This window comes from Schistocerca serialis, chromosome 2 (assembly GCF_023864345.2).
Source record: "Schistocerca serialis cubense isolate TAMUIC-IGC-003099 chromosome 2, iqSchSeri2.2, whole genome shotgun sequence".
In the NCBI taxonomy this organism is placed as follows: domain Eukaryota; kingdom Metazoa; phylum Arthropoda; class Insecta; order Orthoptera; family Acrididae; genus Schistocerca; species Schistocerca serialis.
Window position 1 is genome coordinate 1,425,018 of NC_064639.1, and position 17,154 is coordinate 1,442,171.

Here is a 17,154-nt window from a genome sequence, read left to right on the forward strand (position 1 = left end):
AATATTAGATACAGGCTCCCAGGTAGATGCTATTTTTCTTGACTTCCGGAAGGCGTTCGATACAGTTCCGCACTGTCGCCTGATAAACAAAGTAAGAGCCTACGGAATATCAGACCAGCTGTGTGGCTGGATTGAAGTGTTTTTAGCAAACAGAACACAGCATGTTGTTATCAATGGAGAGACGTCTACAGACGTTAAAGTAACCTCTGGCGTGCCATAGGGGAGTGTTATGGGACCATTGCTTTTCACAATATATATAAATGACCTAGTAGATAGTGTCGGAAGTTCCATGCGGCTTTTCGCGGATGATGCTGTAGTATACAGAGAAGTTGCTGCATTAGAAAATTGTAGCGAAATACAGGAAGATCTGCAGCGGATAGGCACTTGGTGTAGGGAGTGGCAACTGACCCTTAACATAGACAAATGTAATGTATTGCGAATACATAGAAAGAAGGATCCTTTATTGTATGATTATATGATAGCGGGACAAACATTGGTAGCAGTTACTTCTGTAAAATATCTGGGAGTGTGCGTACAGAACGATTTGAAGTGGAATGATCATATAAAATTAATTGTTGGTAAGGCGGGTACCAGGTTGAGATTCATTGGGAGAGTGCTTAGAAAATGTAGTCCATCAACAAAGGAGGTGGCTTACAAAACACTCGTTCGACCTATACTTGAGTATTGCTCATCAGTGTGGGATCCGTACCAGGTCGGGTTGACGGAGGAGATAGAGAAGATCCAAAGAAGAGGGGCGCGTTTTGTCACCGGGTTATTTGGTAACCGTGATAGCGTTACGGAGATGTTTAATAAACTCAAGTGGCAGACTCTGCAAGAGAGGCGCTCTGCATCGCGGTGTAGCTTGCTCGCCAGGTTTCGAGAGGGTGCGTTTCTGGATGAGGTATCGAATGTATTGCTTCCCCCTACTTATACCTCCCGAGGAGATCACGAGTGTAAAATTAGAGAGATTAGAGCGCGCACGGAGGCTTTCAGACAGTCGTTCTTCCCGCGAACCATACGCGACTGGAACAGGAAAGGGAGGTAATGACAGTGGCACGTAAAGTGCCCTCCGCCGCACACCGTTGGGTGGCTTGCGGAGTATCAATGTAGATGTAGATGTAGAAGTCGGCATTGTGCCTTTTCTATTTAATTCCGATGCAATTTCTGTGTTTCATCGTCAATAAGAAGGTTTAAGGGATATAGTAAACCTGAAGTGAAGCATCGGAATCTATAACTAGTGTCACAGGAATGGTTCAAAACATAGTCAGCAAGGAGCGTCAGTCTTCTTGTACTTAAGTCGGCATTGTGCCTTTTCTATTAAATTCTGATGCAATTTCTGTGTTTCATCGTCAATAAGAAGGTCCAAGGGATACAGTAAACCTGGAGTGAAGCATCGGAATCTATAACTTGTGTCACCGGAATGGTTCAAATCATAGACTGAAAGAAGAGTCAGTCTTCTTGTACTTTAGTTGGCATTGTGCCTTTTCTATTTAATTCCGATGCAATTTCTGTGTTTCATCGTCAATAAGAAGGTCCAAGGGAAACAGTAAACCTGAAGTGATGCATCGGAATCCAAAACTAGTGTCACAGGAATGGTTCAAAACACAAACAGTAAGAAGAGTCAGTCTTCTTGTACTTAAGTCGGCATTGTTCCTATTCTATTTAATTCCGATGCAATATCTGTGTTTCATCGTCAATAAGAAGGTCCAAGGGATATAGTAAACCTGGAGTGAAGCATCGGAGTCTATAACTAGTGTCACAGCAATGGTTCAAAACATAGTCAGTAAGAAGCGTCAGTCTTCTTGTACTTTAGTCGGCATTGTGCCCTTTCTATTTAATTCTGATGCAATTTATGTGTTTCATCGTCAATAAGAAGGTCCAAGGGATACAGTAAACCTGGAGTGAAGCACCGGAATCTATAACCAGTGTCACAGGAATGGTTCAAAACATACACTGTAAGAAGAGTCAGTCTTCATGTACTTTGGTCGGCATTGTGCCTTTTGTATTTAAGGGGATACGGAATCGGATTTTGGGTTAAAAAATCGAATTTTTTTTTGTTGGCGTATTATATTCTGCCATGTTTCCTCTTTAAAATGACGTATCATACATAGCTCTACTACAATTATAACTATTTTATTTTTATATATTTGTGAGATCGGGTATTGCGCTTTAGTTATACACGTCTCTCGTGGCTGACCATGAACTTTTTGGCAGTAACTTTTTGGCAGTACCTTTAAAGTGACATGAATTCAAATATCCCGGTTTCCAGCGACTATTTATACACTAGTTGCCCGAAAATGTTTCTCTCTGGTTTCCTCAAGTGACTCTTTGACTTTGTGGCGGGACTGTTTTGTAAACAGTGTGATATAAGAAAGTAGTTGTTGAGTTATTTCGTATTTAGTGCTTCATTTTTCGCAGTGAAAATGCCTAGAGCTAAAGCAAAAGTATTTAAAAAGCGTGTGAACTGGCAAAAGAAAAGAAATAATGATTCATTAGCAAAGCAAAGCAGTTCATCATCATCACTGTTGGAAAATGTGAATCCACTTATTACTGATTTGCCGAACGAACTTACACCAAATGAAAACAGTGCTTCTCATAAAAAACTAAGAGATTTGGAAGAGAAATATAATTTACTTGATAGAGGGAATGAAGTTTTTGAACTCATTGATACGAATATATTGTGTGAAGCTCTTGAAAACAGTTTGTGCTGCAAAAAATGTCATGGAAACGTTTCTCTGAAAGTAGAATCCCATGTTGGCCTGGCTGCCCAGTTTAATTTAATATGCAGTGTTTGTAAATACAGCTGTAAGTTTCCAAGTTCGGTTTCAGTAACTGTAAATAATGGATACAAGAAAACTGAACTTTATAGTGTAAATATTAGGTTAGTTTATGGATTGCGAGCAATTGGTAAGGGCAAAGCAGCTGGTGATATGCTATGTGGTGTTCTAAATCTTCCAAGTGCACCTTCAAAGTTTGAAGCTTACAATTATGTACTAGGATCTGCAGTTGAAGATGTAGCACAGAAGTCAATGCAGGTTGCTGTGGAAGAAGCAGTGGAAGAAAATGACGGCAGTCGTGACCTCACAGTGGCGTTTGATGGCACGTGGCAGAAAAGGGGCCACACCTCCAACAATGGTGTTGTAACAGCAACTAGTGTTGATACTGGCAAGGTTATTGATGTTGCAATAATGTCTAAATACTGTAGGTGCACAGGCAGGCTGAAAAATGAACACAGTGATGACTGTATTGCTAATTATTATGGTAGTAGTGGTGGCATGGAGGTTGCTGGGGTGAAGAAAATTTTTCATCGCTCTTCACAGTGGTATAATGTTCGCTATGTCAAATATCTGGGAGATGGTGACTCTAAAGCATTCAAAGAAGTTTTGGAAAGCAAACCATATGGGAACAGTGTAAATATAAGCAAACTTGAATGTATAGGACATGTGCAGAAGAGAATGGGTGCCAGGCTGAGAAGGTTAAAATCAGTTATGAAAGGGAAAAAACTAGATGATGGGAAAACCTTGGATGGCAGAGGAAGATTGACTGATTCCATAATAGACCACATTCAGAACTGCTATGGCCTTGCAATCAGGCAAAATACAGGCAATCTTGAAGAAATGAGGAGAGCTATATGGGCTTTATATTTCCACACCGCATCCACGGATGAGCATCCACAACATGGTTTGTGCCCCAAAGGTGAAAACAGCTGGTGTAAATACAATAGGGGACTAACAACAGGAGAGAAATACATTCACCACCACAGTCTACCATCAGCCATCATGGCAGAAATAAAGCCCATTTTCAGAGATCTGGCTGACAGAAGTCTTCTGATGAAATGTCTTCACGGAAAAACGCAGAACCCCAACGAGTGCTTGAATAGTGTGATATGGCATCGTCTCCCAAAAACAGTGTTTGTCGGAATTAATACACTACATTTTGGTGTGTATGATGCTGTGGCAACCTTCAATCTTGGAAATATAACTAAATGCCAGGTCCTTCAAAAGTTGGGTATGTGTGTTGGTTCCCGTACGGTACGTGCTATGTTCTTTTTAGATCAGCACAGATTAAGGCATGCTGATAATATAATCAAGACATTAGTGAAAAAAGCAAGACAGGTGCAGAGGGGTGCCAAAAGAAGACTTGAAGATGATTATGAAGACTGTGAAGGGGGTATTAGCTACGGATCAGGAATGTTTTAATCTTCTTTCTCCGTTTCCCGTAAGTTTACTTTTTACTTCATCTAGGAACATTATCTCAGATACTGGTCAACCTAGAAGTCTGAAATTTTTATGACGTAGTGACATAGGTCCCTATTACATACTGAAACAACGATTTTTTAATTACTTGATTTACAAAAGACTTAGGGGTGATAGTCTAGTAAAAAGCGATGGAAAAAATTTACTTAAAAATAAATGTACAATATCTCTGTAAGAAAATACTTTGACAATAAACTGTTGTTTCAGTATTGTTGTAACATATGAATGCACATACAGTAAAATTTTTACCTCTCTGTCTCCAGTAGTTTGTGAGAAAATGTTCCCTATAGTAGGCATATATTAACATTGCGGGGATAGGTGATTCCGTATCCCCTTAATTCCGATGAAATTTCTGAGTTTCATCGTCAATAAGAAGGTCCAAGGGATACAGTAAACCTGGAGTGTAGCATCGGAATTTATAACTAGTGTCACAGGAATGGTTCAAAACATAGACAGTAAGAAGATTCAGTCTTCTTGTACTTAATTCTGCATTGTGCCTTTTGTATTTAATTCCGATGCAATTTTTGTGTTTCATCGTCAATAAGAAGGTCCAAGGGATACAGTAAACCTGAAGTGAATCCTCGGAATTTAAGTGTCACAGGAATGGCTCAAATCATAATCAGTAAGAAGAGTCAGTCCTCTTGTACTTAAGTCGGCATTGTGCCTTTTGTATTTAAATCCGATGCAATTTCTGTGTTTCATCGTCAATAAGAAGGACCAAGGGATACAGTTAACCTGGAGTGAAGCATCGGAATCTGTAACTAGTGTCACAGGAATGGTTCAAAACATAGACTGAAAGAATAGTCAGTCTTCTTGTACTTAAGTCGGCATTGTGCCTCTTCTATTTTATTCCGATGCAATTTCTGTGTTTATCGTCAATAAAAAGGTCAGAGGGATACAGTAAACCAGAAGTGAAGCATCCGGATCTATAACTAGTGTCACAGGAATGGTTCAAAACATAGTCAGTAAAAAAAATCAGTCTTCTTGTACTGAAGTCGGCATTGTGCCTTTTGTATTTAATTCCGATGCAATTTCTGTGTTTCATCGTCAATAAGAAGGTCAGAGGGATACAGTATACCTGAAGTGAAGCATCGGAATCTATAACTAGTGTCACAGGAATGGTTTTAAACATGGACTGTAGGAAGAGTCAGTCTTCTTGTACTTAAGTCGGCATTGTGCATTTTGTATTTATTTTCGATGCAATTTCTGTGTTTCATCGTGAATAAGAAGATCAGAAGGATATAGTAAACCTGAAGTGAAGCATCGGAATCTATAACAAGTGTCACAGGAATGGTTCAAAACATTGACAGTAGGAAGGGTCAGACTTCCTATACTTAAGTCGGCATTGTGCCTTTTGTATTTAATTCCGATGCAATTTCTTCGTTTCATCGTCAATAAGAAGGTCCAAGGGATACAGTAAACCTGAAGTGAAGCATCGGAATCTATAACTAGTGTCACAGAAATGGTTCAAAGCATAGTCAGTAAAAAGAGTCAGTCTTCTTGTACTTAAGTCGGTATTGTGCCTTTTGTTTTTAAATCCGATGCAATTTCTGTGTTTCGTCGTCAATAAGAGGGTCCAAGGGATACAGTAAACCTTAAATGAAGCATCGGAAGCTATAACTAGTGTCACAGGAATGGTTCAAAACATAGACTGTAGGAAGGGTCAGTCTTCTTGTACTGAAGTCGGCATTTTGCCTTTTGTATTTAATTCCGATGCTATTTCTGTGTTTCATCGTCAATAAGAAGGTCAGAGGGATACAGTAAACCTGAAGTGAAGCATCGGGATCTATAACTAGTGTCACAGGAATGGTTCAAAGCATAGTCAGTAAGAAGAGTCAGTCTTCTTGTACTTAAGTCGGCATTGTGCATTTTGTATTTAACTCCGATGCAATTTCTGTGTTTCATCGTCAATAAGAAGGTCCAAATGATACAGTAAACCTGAAGTGAAGCATCGGAATCTACAACTAGTGTCACAGGAACGGTTCAAAACATAGACAGTAAGAAAAGTCAGTCGTCTTGTACTTAAGTCGGCATTGTGCCTTTTCTATTTTATTCCGATGCAATTTCTGTGTTTATCGTCAATAAGAAGGTCAGAGGGATACAGTAAACCTGAAGTGAAGCATCCGAATCTATAACTAGTGTCACAGGAATAGTTCAAAACATAGTCAGTAAAAAAAATCAGTCTTCTTGTACTGAAGTCGGCATTGTGGCTTTTGTATTTAATTCCGATGCAATTTCTGTGTTTATCGTCAATAAGAAGGTCAGAGGGATACAGTATACCTGAAGTGAAGCATCGGAATCTATAACTAGTGTCACAGGAATGTTCAAAACATAGCCGGTAAGAGGAGTCAGTCTTTTTGTACTTAAGTCGGCATTGTGCCTTTTGTGTTTAATTCAGATGCAATTTCTGTGTTTCATCGTCAATAACAAGGTCCAAGGGATACAGTAAACCTGAAGTGAAGCATCGGAATCTATAACTAGTGTCACAGGAACGGTTCAAGTCATAGTCAGTAAGAAGAGTCAGTCTTCTTGTACTTAAGTCGGCAATGTTACTTTTTTATTTAATTCCGATGCAATTTCTGTGTTTCATCGTCAATAAGAAGGTCCAAGGGATACAGTAAACCTGGAGTGAAGCATCGGAATCTATAACTAGTGTCACAGGAATGGTTTTAAACATAGACAGTAGTAAGAGTCAGTCTTCTTGTACTTAAGTCGGCATTGTGCATTTTGTATTTAATTCCGATGTAATTTCTGTGTTTCATGGTCAATAAGAAGGTCCAAGGGATACAGTAGACCTGAATTGAAGCATCGGAATCTATAACTAGTGTCATAGGATTGGTTCTAAACATAGAACGTAAGAAGAGTCAGTCTTCTTGTACTTAAGTCGGCATTTTGCCTTTTGTATTTAATTCCGATGCAATTTCTGTGTTGCATCGTCAGTAAGAAGGTCAGAGGGATACAGTAAACCTGAAGTGAAGCATCGGAATCTATAACTAGAGTCACAGGAATGGTTCAAAACATAGACAGTAAGAAGAGTCAGCCTTCTTGTACTTGAGTCGAGCAGATGCGCAAAACTATAGACCTATATCTCTTACGTCGATCTCTTGTAGAACTTTAGAACATGTTTTTTGCTCGCGTATCATGTCATTTCTGCAAAACCCAGAATCTACTATGTAGGAATCAACATGGATTCCGGAAACAGCGATCGTGTGAGACCCAACTCGCCTTAATTGTTCATGAGACCCAGAAAATATTAGGTACAGGCTCCCAGGTAGATGCTATTTTTCTTGACTTCCGGAAGGCGTTCGATACAGTTCCGCACTGTCGCCTGATAAACAAAGTAAGAGCCTACGGAATATCAGACCAGCTGTGTGGCTGGATTGAAGAGTTTTTAGTAAACAGAACACAGCATGTTGTTATCAATGGAGAGACGTCTACAGACGTTAAAGTAACCTCTGGCGTACCACAGGGGAGTGTTATGGGACCATTGCTTTTCACAATATATATAAATGACCTAGTAGATAGTGTCGGAAGTTCCATGCGGCTTTTCGCGGATGATGCTGTAGTATACAGAGAAGTTGCTGCATTAGAATATTGTAGCGAAATACAGGAAGATCTGCAGCGGATAGGCACTTGGTGCAGGGAGTGGCAACTGACCCTTAACATAGACAAATGTAATGTATTGCGAATACATAGAAAGAAGAATCCTTTATTGTATGATTATATGATAGCGGGACAAACATTGGTAGCAGTTACTTCTGTAAAATATCTGGGAGTGTGCGTACGGAACGATTTGAAGTGGAATGATCATATAAAATTAATTGTTGGTAAGGCGGGTACCAGGTTGAGATTCATTGGGAGAGTGCTTAGAAAGTGTAGTCCATCAACAAAGGAGGTGGCTTACAAAACACTCGTTCGACCTAAACTTGAGTATTGCTCATCAGTGTGGGATCCGTACCAGGTCGGGTTGACGGAGGAGATAGAGAAGATCCAAAGAAGAGGGGCGCGTTTTGTCACCGGGTTATTTGGTAACCGTGATAGCGTTACGGAGATGTTTAATAAACTCAAGTGGCAGACTCTGCAAGAGAGGCGCTCTGCATCGCGGTGTAGCTTGCTCGCCAGGTTTCGAGAGGGTGCGTTTCTGGATGAGGTATCGAATGTATTGCTTCCCCCTACTTATACCTCCCGAGGAGATCACGAGTGTAAAATTAGAGAGATTAGAGCGCGCACGGAGGCTTTCAGAAAGTCGTTCTTCCCGCGAACCATACGCGACTGGAACAGGAAAGGGAGGTAATGACAGTGGCACGTAAAGTGCCCTCCGCCACACACCGTTGGGTGGCTTGCGGAGTATCAATGTAGCTGTAGATGTAGAAGTCGGCATTGTGCCTTTTCTATTTAATTCCGATGCAATTTCTGTGTTTCATCGTCAATAAGAAGGTCCAAGGGATACAGTAAACCTGAAGTGAAGCATCGGAATCTATAACTAGTGTCACAGGAATGGTTCAAAACATAGTCAGAAAGAAGAGTCAGTCTTCTTGTACTTAATTCTGCATTGTGCCTTTTGTATTTAATTCCGATGCAATTTTTGTGTTTCATCGTCAATAAGAAGGTCCAAGGGATACAGTAAACCTGAAGTGAATCCTCGGAATTTAAGTGTCACAGGAATGGCTCAAATCATAATCAGTAAGAAGAGTCAGTCTTCTTGTACTTAAGTCTGCATTGTGCCTTTTGTATTTAAATCCGATGCAAATTCTGTGTTTCATCGTCAATAAGAAGGTCCAAGGGATATAGTAAACCTGGAGTGAAGCATCGGAGTCTATAACTAGTGTCACAGGAATGGTTCAAAACGTAGACAGGAAAAAGAGTCAGTCTTCTTGTACTTTATTCGGCATTGCGCTTTTTGTATTTAATTCCGATGCAATTTCTGTGTTTCATCGTCAATAAGAAGGTCAGAGGAATACAGTAAACCTGAAGTGAAGCATCGGAATCTATAACTAGTGTCACAGGAATGGTTCAAAACATAGTCAGAAAGAAGAGTCAGTCTTCTTGTACTAATGTTGGCATTGTGCCTTTTGTATTTAATTCCGATGCAATTTCTGTGTTTCATCTTCAATAAGAAGGTCCAAGAGATGCAGTAAACCTGGAGTGAAGCATTGGAATCTATAACTAGTGTCACAGGGACGTTTCAAATCATAGTCAGGAAGAGGAGTCAATCTTCTTGTACTTAAGTCGGACTTGTGCCTTTTGTATTTAATTCCGATGCAATTTCTGTGTTTCATCGTCAATAAGAAGATCAGAGGGATACAGTAAAACTGAATTGAAGCATCGGAATGTATTACTAGTGTCACAGGAATGGTTCAAAGCATTGACAGTAGTAAGAGTCAGTCTTATTGTACTTAAGTCGGCATTGTGCCTTTTGCATTTTATTCCGATGCAATTTCTGAGATTCATCTTCAATAAGAAGGTAAAAAGGGATACAGTAAACCTGAAGTGAAGCATCGGAATCTACAACTAGTATCACAGGAACGGTTCAAGTCACAGTCAGTAAGAAGAGTCAGTCTTCTTGTACTTAAGTCGGCAATGTTACTTTTGTATTTAATTCCGATGCAATTTCTGTGTTTCATCGTCAATAAGAAGGTACAAGGGATACAGTAAACCTGGAGTGAAGCATCGGAATCTATAACTAGTGTCACAGGAATGGTTTTAAACGTAGACAGTAGGAAGAGGCAGTCTTCTTGTACTTAAGTCGGCATTGTTCATTTTGTATTTAATTCCGATGTAATTTCTGTGTTCCATTGTCAATAAGAAGGTCCAAAGGATACAGTAGACCTGAATTGAAGCTTCGGAATCTATAACTAGTGTCATAGGAATGGTTCAAAACATAGAACGTAAGAAGAGTCAGTCTTCTTGTACTTAAGTCGACATTGTGCCTCTTGTATTTAATTCCGATGCAATTTCTGTGTTTCATCGTCAATAAGAAGGTCAGAGGGATACAGTAAACCTGTAGTGAAGCATCGGATTCTATAACTACAGTCACAGGAATGGTTCAAAACATAGACAGTAAGAAGAGTCAGTCTTCTTGTACTTAAGGTGGCATTGTGCCTTTTCTATTTAAATCCGATGCAATGTCTGTGTTTCATCGTCAATAAGAAAGTTTAAGGGATATAGTAAACCTGAAGTGAAGCATCGGAATCTATAACTAGTGTCACAGGGATGGTTCAAAACATAGTCAGTAAGGAGCGTCAGTCTTCTTGTACTTAAGTCGGCATTGTGCCTTTTCTATATAATTCTGATGCAATTTCTGTGTTTCATCGTAAATAAGAAGGTCCAAGGGATACAGTAAACCTGGAGTGAAGCATCGGAATCTATAACTTGTGTCACAGGAATGGTTCAAATCATAGACTGAAAGAAGAGTCAGTCTTCTTGTACTTTAGTTGGCATTGTGCCTTTTCTATTTAATTCCGATGCAATTTCTGTGTTTCATCGTCAATAAGAAGGTCCAAGGGATATAGTAAACCTGAAGTGATTCATCGGAATCCAAAACTAGTGTCACAGGAATGGTTCAAAACATAAACAGTAAGAAGAGTCAGTCTTCTTGTACTTAAGTTGGCATTGTTCCTTTTCTATTTAATTCCGATGCAATATCTGTGTTTCATCGTCAATAAGAAGGTCCAAGGGATACAGTAAACCTGAAGTGAAGCATCGGAATCTATAACTACTGTCACAGCAATGGTTCAAAACACAGTCAGTAAGAAGCGTCAGTCTTCTTGTACTTTAGTCGGCATTGTGCCTTTTCTATTTAATTCTGATGCAATTTCTGTGTTTCATCGTCAATAAGAAGGTCCAAGGGATACAGTAAACCTGGCGTGAAGCACCGGAATCTATAACTAGTGTCACAGGAATGGTTCAAAACATAGACTGTAAGAAGAGTCAGTCTTCTTGTACTTTAGTCGGCATTGTGCCATTTGTATTTAATTCCGATGCAATTTCTGTGGTTCATCGTATATAAGAAGGTCCAAGGGATACAGTAAACCTGGAGTGTAGCATCGGAATTTATAACTAGTGTCACAGGAATGGTTCAAAACATAGTCAGTTCGAAGAGTCAGTCTTCTTGTACTTAAGTCGGCATTGTGCCTTTTGTATTTAATTCCGATGCAATTTCTGTGTTTCATCGTCAATAAGAAGGTCAGAGGGATAGAGTAAACCTGATGTGAAGCATCGGAATCTATAACTAGTGTCACAGGAATGGTTCAAAATATTTTCAGTAAGAAGAGTCAGACTTCTGGTACTTAAGTCGGCATTGTGAGTTTTGTATTAAATTCCGATACAATTTCTGTGTTTCATCGTCAATAAGAAGTTCCAAGGGATACAGTAAACCTGGAGTGAACCATCGGAATCTATAACTAGTGTCACAGGGACGGTTCAAATCATAGACAGTAAGATGAGTCAGAATACTTGTACCTAAGTCGGCATTGTGATTTTTGTATTTAATTCCGATGCAATTTCTGTGTTTCATCGTAACTAAGAAGGTCAGAGGGATACAGTAAACCTGAAATGAACCATCGGATTCTATAACTAGTGTCACAGGAATGGTTCTAAACATAGACAGTAAGAAGAGTCAGTCTTCTTGTACTTAAGTCGGCATTGTGCCTTTTGTATTTAATTCCGATGCAATTTCTATGTTTCATCGTCAATAAGAAGGTCAGAGGGATACAGTAAACCTGATCTGAAGCATCGGAGTCTATAACTAGTGTCACAGGAATGGTTCAAAACATAGTCGGTAAGAAGTGTCAGTCTTCTTGTACTTTAGTCGGCATTGTGCCTTTAGTATTTAATTCCGATGCAATTTCTGTGTTTCATCGTCAATAAGAAGGTCCAAGGGATACAGTAAACCTGAAGTGAAGCATCGAAATCTATAACTAGTATCACAGAAATGGTTCAAAATATAGACTGTAAGCAGGGTTAGTCTTGTTGTACTTAAGTCGGCATTGTGCCTTTTGTATTTAATTCCGATGCAATTTGTGTGTTTCATCGTCAATAAGAAGGGCAGAAGGATACAGTAAACCTGAAGTGAAGCATCGGAATCTATAACTAGTGTCACAGGAATGGTTCAAAACATAGACAGTAGGAAGAGTCAGTCTTCTTGTACTTAAGTCGGCATTGTGCCTTTTCTATTTAATTCCGATGCAATTTCTGTGTTTCATCGTCAATAAGAAGGTACAAGGGATACAGTAAACCAGGAGTGAAGCATCGGAATCTATAACTAGTGTCACAGGAATGGTTTTAAACGTAGACAGTAGGAAGAGGCAGTCTTCTTGTACTTAAGTCGGCATTGTTCATTTTGTATTTAATTCCGATGTAATTTCTGTGTTCCATGGTCAATAAGAAGGTCCAAAGGATACAGTAGACCTGAATTGAAGCTTCGGAATCTATAACTAGTGTCATAGGAATGGTTCAAAACATAGAACGTAAGAAGAGTCAGTCTTCTTGTACTTAAGTCGACATTGTGCCTCTTGTATTTAATTCCGATGCAATTTCTGTGTTTCATCGTCAATAAGAAGGTCAGAGGGATACAGTAAACCTGTAGTGAAGCATCGGATTCAATAACTACAGTCACAGGAATGGTTCAAAACATAGACAGTAAGAAGAGTCAGTCTTCTTGTACTTAAGGTGGCATTGTGCCTTTTCTATTTAAATCCGATGCAATGTCTGTGTTTCATCGTCAATAAGAAAGTTTAAGGGATATAGTAAACCTGAAGTGAAGCATCGGAATCTATAACTAGTGTCACAGGGATGGTTCAAAACATAGTCAGTAAGGAGCGTCAGTCTTCTTGTACTTAAGTCGGCATTGTGCCTTTTCTATTTAATTCTGATGCAATTTCTGTGTTTCATCGTCAATAAGAAGGTCCAAGGGATACAGTAAACCTGGAGTGAAGCATCGGAATCTATAACTTGTGTCACAGGAATGGTTCAAATCATAGACTGAAAGAAGAGTCAGTCTTCTTGTACTTTAGTTGGCATTGTGCCTTTTCTATTTAATTCCGATGCAATTTCTGTGTTGCATCGTCAATAAGAAGGTCCAAGGGATACAGTAAACCTGAAGTGATTCATCGGAATCCAAAACTAGTGTCACAGGAATGGTTCAAAACATAAACAGTAAGAAGAGTCAGTCTTCTTGTACTTAAGTTGGCATTGTTCCTTTTCTATTTAATTCCGATGCAATATCTGTGTTTCATCGTCAATAAGAAGGTCCAAGGGATACAGTAAACCTGAAGTGAAGCATCGGAATCTATAACTACTGTCACAGCAATGGTTCAAAACACAGTCAGTAAGAAGCGTCAGTCTTCTTGTACTTTAGTCGGCATTGTGCCTATTCTATTTAATTCTGATGCAATTTCTGTGTTTCATCGTCAATAAGAAGGTCCAAGGGATACAGTAAACCTGGCGTGAAGCACCGGAATCCATAACTAGTGTCACAGGAATGGTTCAAAACATAGACTGTAAGAAGAGTCAGTCTTCTTGTACTTTAGTCGGCATTGTGCCATTTGTATTTAACTCCGATGCAATTTCTGTGGTTCACCGTATATAAGAAGGTCCAAGGGATACAGTAAACCTGGAGTGTAGCATCGGAATTTATAACTAGTGTCACAGGAATGGTTCAAAACATAGTCAGTTCGAAGAGTCAGTCTTCTTGTACTTAAGTCGGCATTGTGCCTTTTGTATTTAATTCCGATGCAATTTCTGTGTTTCAGCGTCAATAAGAAGGTCAGAGGGATAGAGTAAACCTGATGTGAAGCATCGGAATCTATAACTAGTGTCACAGGAATGGTTCAAATTATTTTCAGTAAGAAGAGTCAGACTTCTGGTACTTAAGTCGGCATTGTGAGTTTTGTATTAAATTCCGATACAATTTCTGTGTTTCATCGTCAATAAGAAGTTCCAAGGGATACAGTAAACCTGGAGTGAACCATCGGAATCTGTAACTAGTGTCACAGGGACGGTTCAAATCATAGACAGTAAGATGAGTCAGAATACTTGTACCTAAGTCGGCATTGTGATTTTTGTATTTAATTCCGATGCAATTTCTGTGTTTCATCGTAACTAAGAAGGTCAGAGGGATACAGTAAACCTGAAATGAACCATCGGATTCTATAACTAGTGTCACAGGAATGGTTCAAATCATAGACAGTAGGAAAAGTCAATCTACATGTACATAAGTCGGCATTGAGCCTTTTGTATTTAATTCCGATGCAATTTCTGTGTTTCATCGTATCTAATATGGTCAGAGGGATACAGTAAACCTGATGTGAAGCATCGGAATCTATAACTAGTGTCACAGGAATGGTTCAAAACAAAGTCAGTAAGAAGAGTCAGTCTTCTTGTACTTAAGTCTGCATTGTGCCTTTTGTATTTAATTCCGATGAAATTTCTGTGTTTCATCGTCAATAAGAAGCTCCAAGGGATACAGTAGACCCGAATTGAAGCATCGGAATCTATAACTAGTGTCACAGGAATGGTTCTAAACATAGACAGTAAGAAGAGTCAGTCTTCTTGTACTTAAGTCGGCATTGTGCCTTTTGTATTTAATTCCGATGCAATTTCTGTGTTTCATCGTCAATAAGAAGGTCAGAGGGATACAGTAAACCTGATCTGAAGCATCGGAGTCTATAACTAGTGTCACAGGAATGGTTCAAATCATAGTCAGTAAGAAGAGTGAGTCTTCTTGTACTTAAGACGGCATTGTGCCTTTTGTGTTTAATTTCGATGCAATTTCTGTGTTTCATCGTCAATAAGAGGGTCCAAGGGATACAGTAAACCTGAAGTGAAGCATCGGATTCTATAACTAGTGTCACAGGAATGGATCAAGAAATAGTCAATAAGAAAAGTCAGTCTTCTTGTACTTAATTCGGCATTGTGCCTTTTGTATTTAATTCCGATGTAATTTCTGAGTTTCATCGTCAATAAGAAGGTCCAAGGGATACAGTAAACCTTGTGTGAAGCATCGGAATCTATAACTAGTGTCACAGGAATGGTTCAAAACATAGACAGTAAGAAGAGTCAGTCCTCTTCCACTTATGTCGGCATTGTGCCTTTTGTATTTAATTCCGATGCAATTTCTGTGTCTCATCGTCAATAAGAAGGTCAGAGGGATACAGTAAACCTTAAGTGAAGCATCGGAATCTATAACTAGTGTCACAGGAATGGTACGAAACATAAGCAGTAAGAAGATTCAGTCTTGTTGTCCCTAAGTCGGCATTGTGCCTTTTGTATTTAATTCCGATGCGATTTCTGTGTTTCATCGTCAATAAGAAAGTCCAAGGGATACAGTAAACGTGGAGTGAAGCATCGGAATCTATAACTAGTGTCACAGGTATGGTTCAAAACATAGACAGTAAGAGGAGTCAGCCTTCGTGTACTTAAGTCGGCATTGTGCCGATTGTATTTTGTTCCGAGGCACTATCTGTGCTTCATCGTCATTAAGAAGGTCCAAGGGATACAGTAAACCTGAAATGAAGCATCGGAAACTATAACTAGTGTCACAGGAATGGTTCAAAACATAGACAGTAGGAAGATTCAGTCTACATGTCCTTAAGTCGGTATTGTGAATTTTGTATTTATTTCCGATGCAATTTCTGTGTTTCATCGTCAATAAGAAAGTCAAATGGATACAGTAAACCTGAAGTGAAGCATCGGAATCTACAACTAGTGTCACAGGAATGGTTCAAAACATAGTCAGTAAGAAGAGTCAGTCTTCTTGTACTTAAGTCGGCATTGTGCCGTTTGTATTTAATTTCGATGCTATTTCTGTGTTTCATCGTGAATAAGAAGGTCCAAGGGATACACTGAAACTGAAGTGAAGCATCGGAATCTATAAATAGTGTCACAGGAATGGTTCGAAGCATAGTCAGTAAGAAGAGCCAGTCTTCTTGTACTTAAGTCGGCATTGTGCCTTTTGAATTGATTCCGATGCAATTTCTGTGTTTCATCGTCAATAAGAAGGTCCAAGGGATACAGTAAACCTGGAGTGAAGCATCGGAATCTGTAACTAGTGTCACAGGAATGGTTCAAAGCATTGTCTGTAAGAAGAGTCAGTCTGCTTGTACTTAAGTCGGCATTGTGCCTTTTGTATTTAATTCCGATGCAATTTCTGTGTTTCATCGTCAATAAGAGGGTCCAAGGGATACAGTAACCGGAAGTGAAGCAATGGAATACATAGCTAGTGTCACAGGAATGGTTCAAAACATAGACAGTAGGAAGAGACAGTCTTCTTGTACCTAAGCCGCATTGTGCCTTTTCTAATTAATTCCGATGCACTTTTGGTGTTTCATCGTCAATAAGAAGGTCCAAGGGATACAGTAAACTTTGTGTGAAGCATCGGAATCTATAACTAGTGTCACAGGAAAGGTTCAAAACATAGACAGTAAGAAGAGTCAATCCTCTTGCACTTAACTCGGCATTGGGCCTTTTGTATTTAATTCCGATGCAATTTCTGTGTTTCATCGTCAATAAGAAGGTCAGAGGGATACAGTAAACCTGAAGTGGAGCATCGGAATCTATAACTAGTGTCACAGGAATGGTTCAAAAGATAGACAGTAAGAAGAGTCAGTCTTCTTGTACTTAAGTCAGCATTGTGCCCTTTTCAATTTAATTCCGTTGCATTTACTGTGTTTCATCGTCAATAAGAAGGTCAGAGGGATACAGTAAACCTGAAGTGAGGCATCGGAATCTCTAAATAGTGTCACAGGAATGGTTCAACTCATAGTCAGTAAGAAGATTCAGTCTTCTTGTAGTTAAGTCGTCATTGTGCCTTTTGTATTTAATTCCGATGCAATTTCTGTGTTTCATCGTCAATAAGAAGGTCAGAAGGATACAGTAAACCTGAAGTGAAGCATCGGAA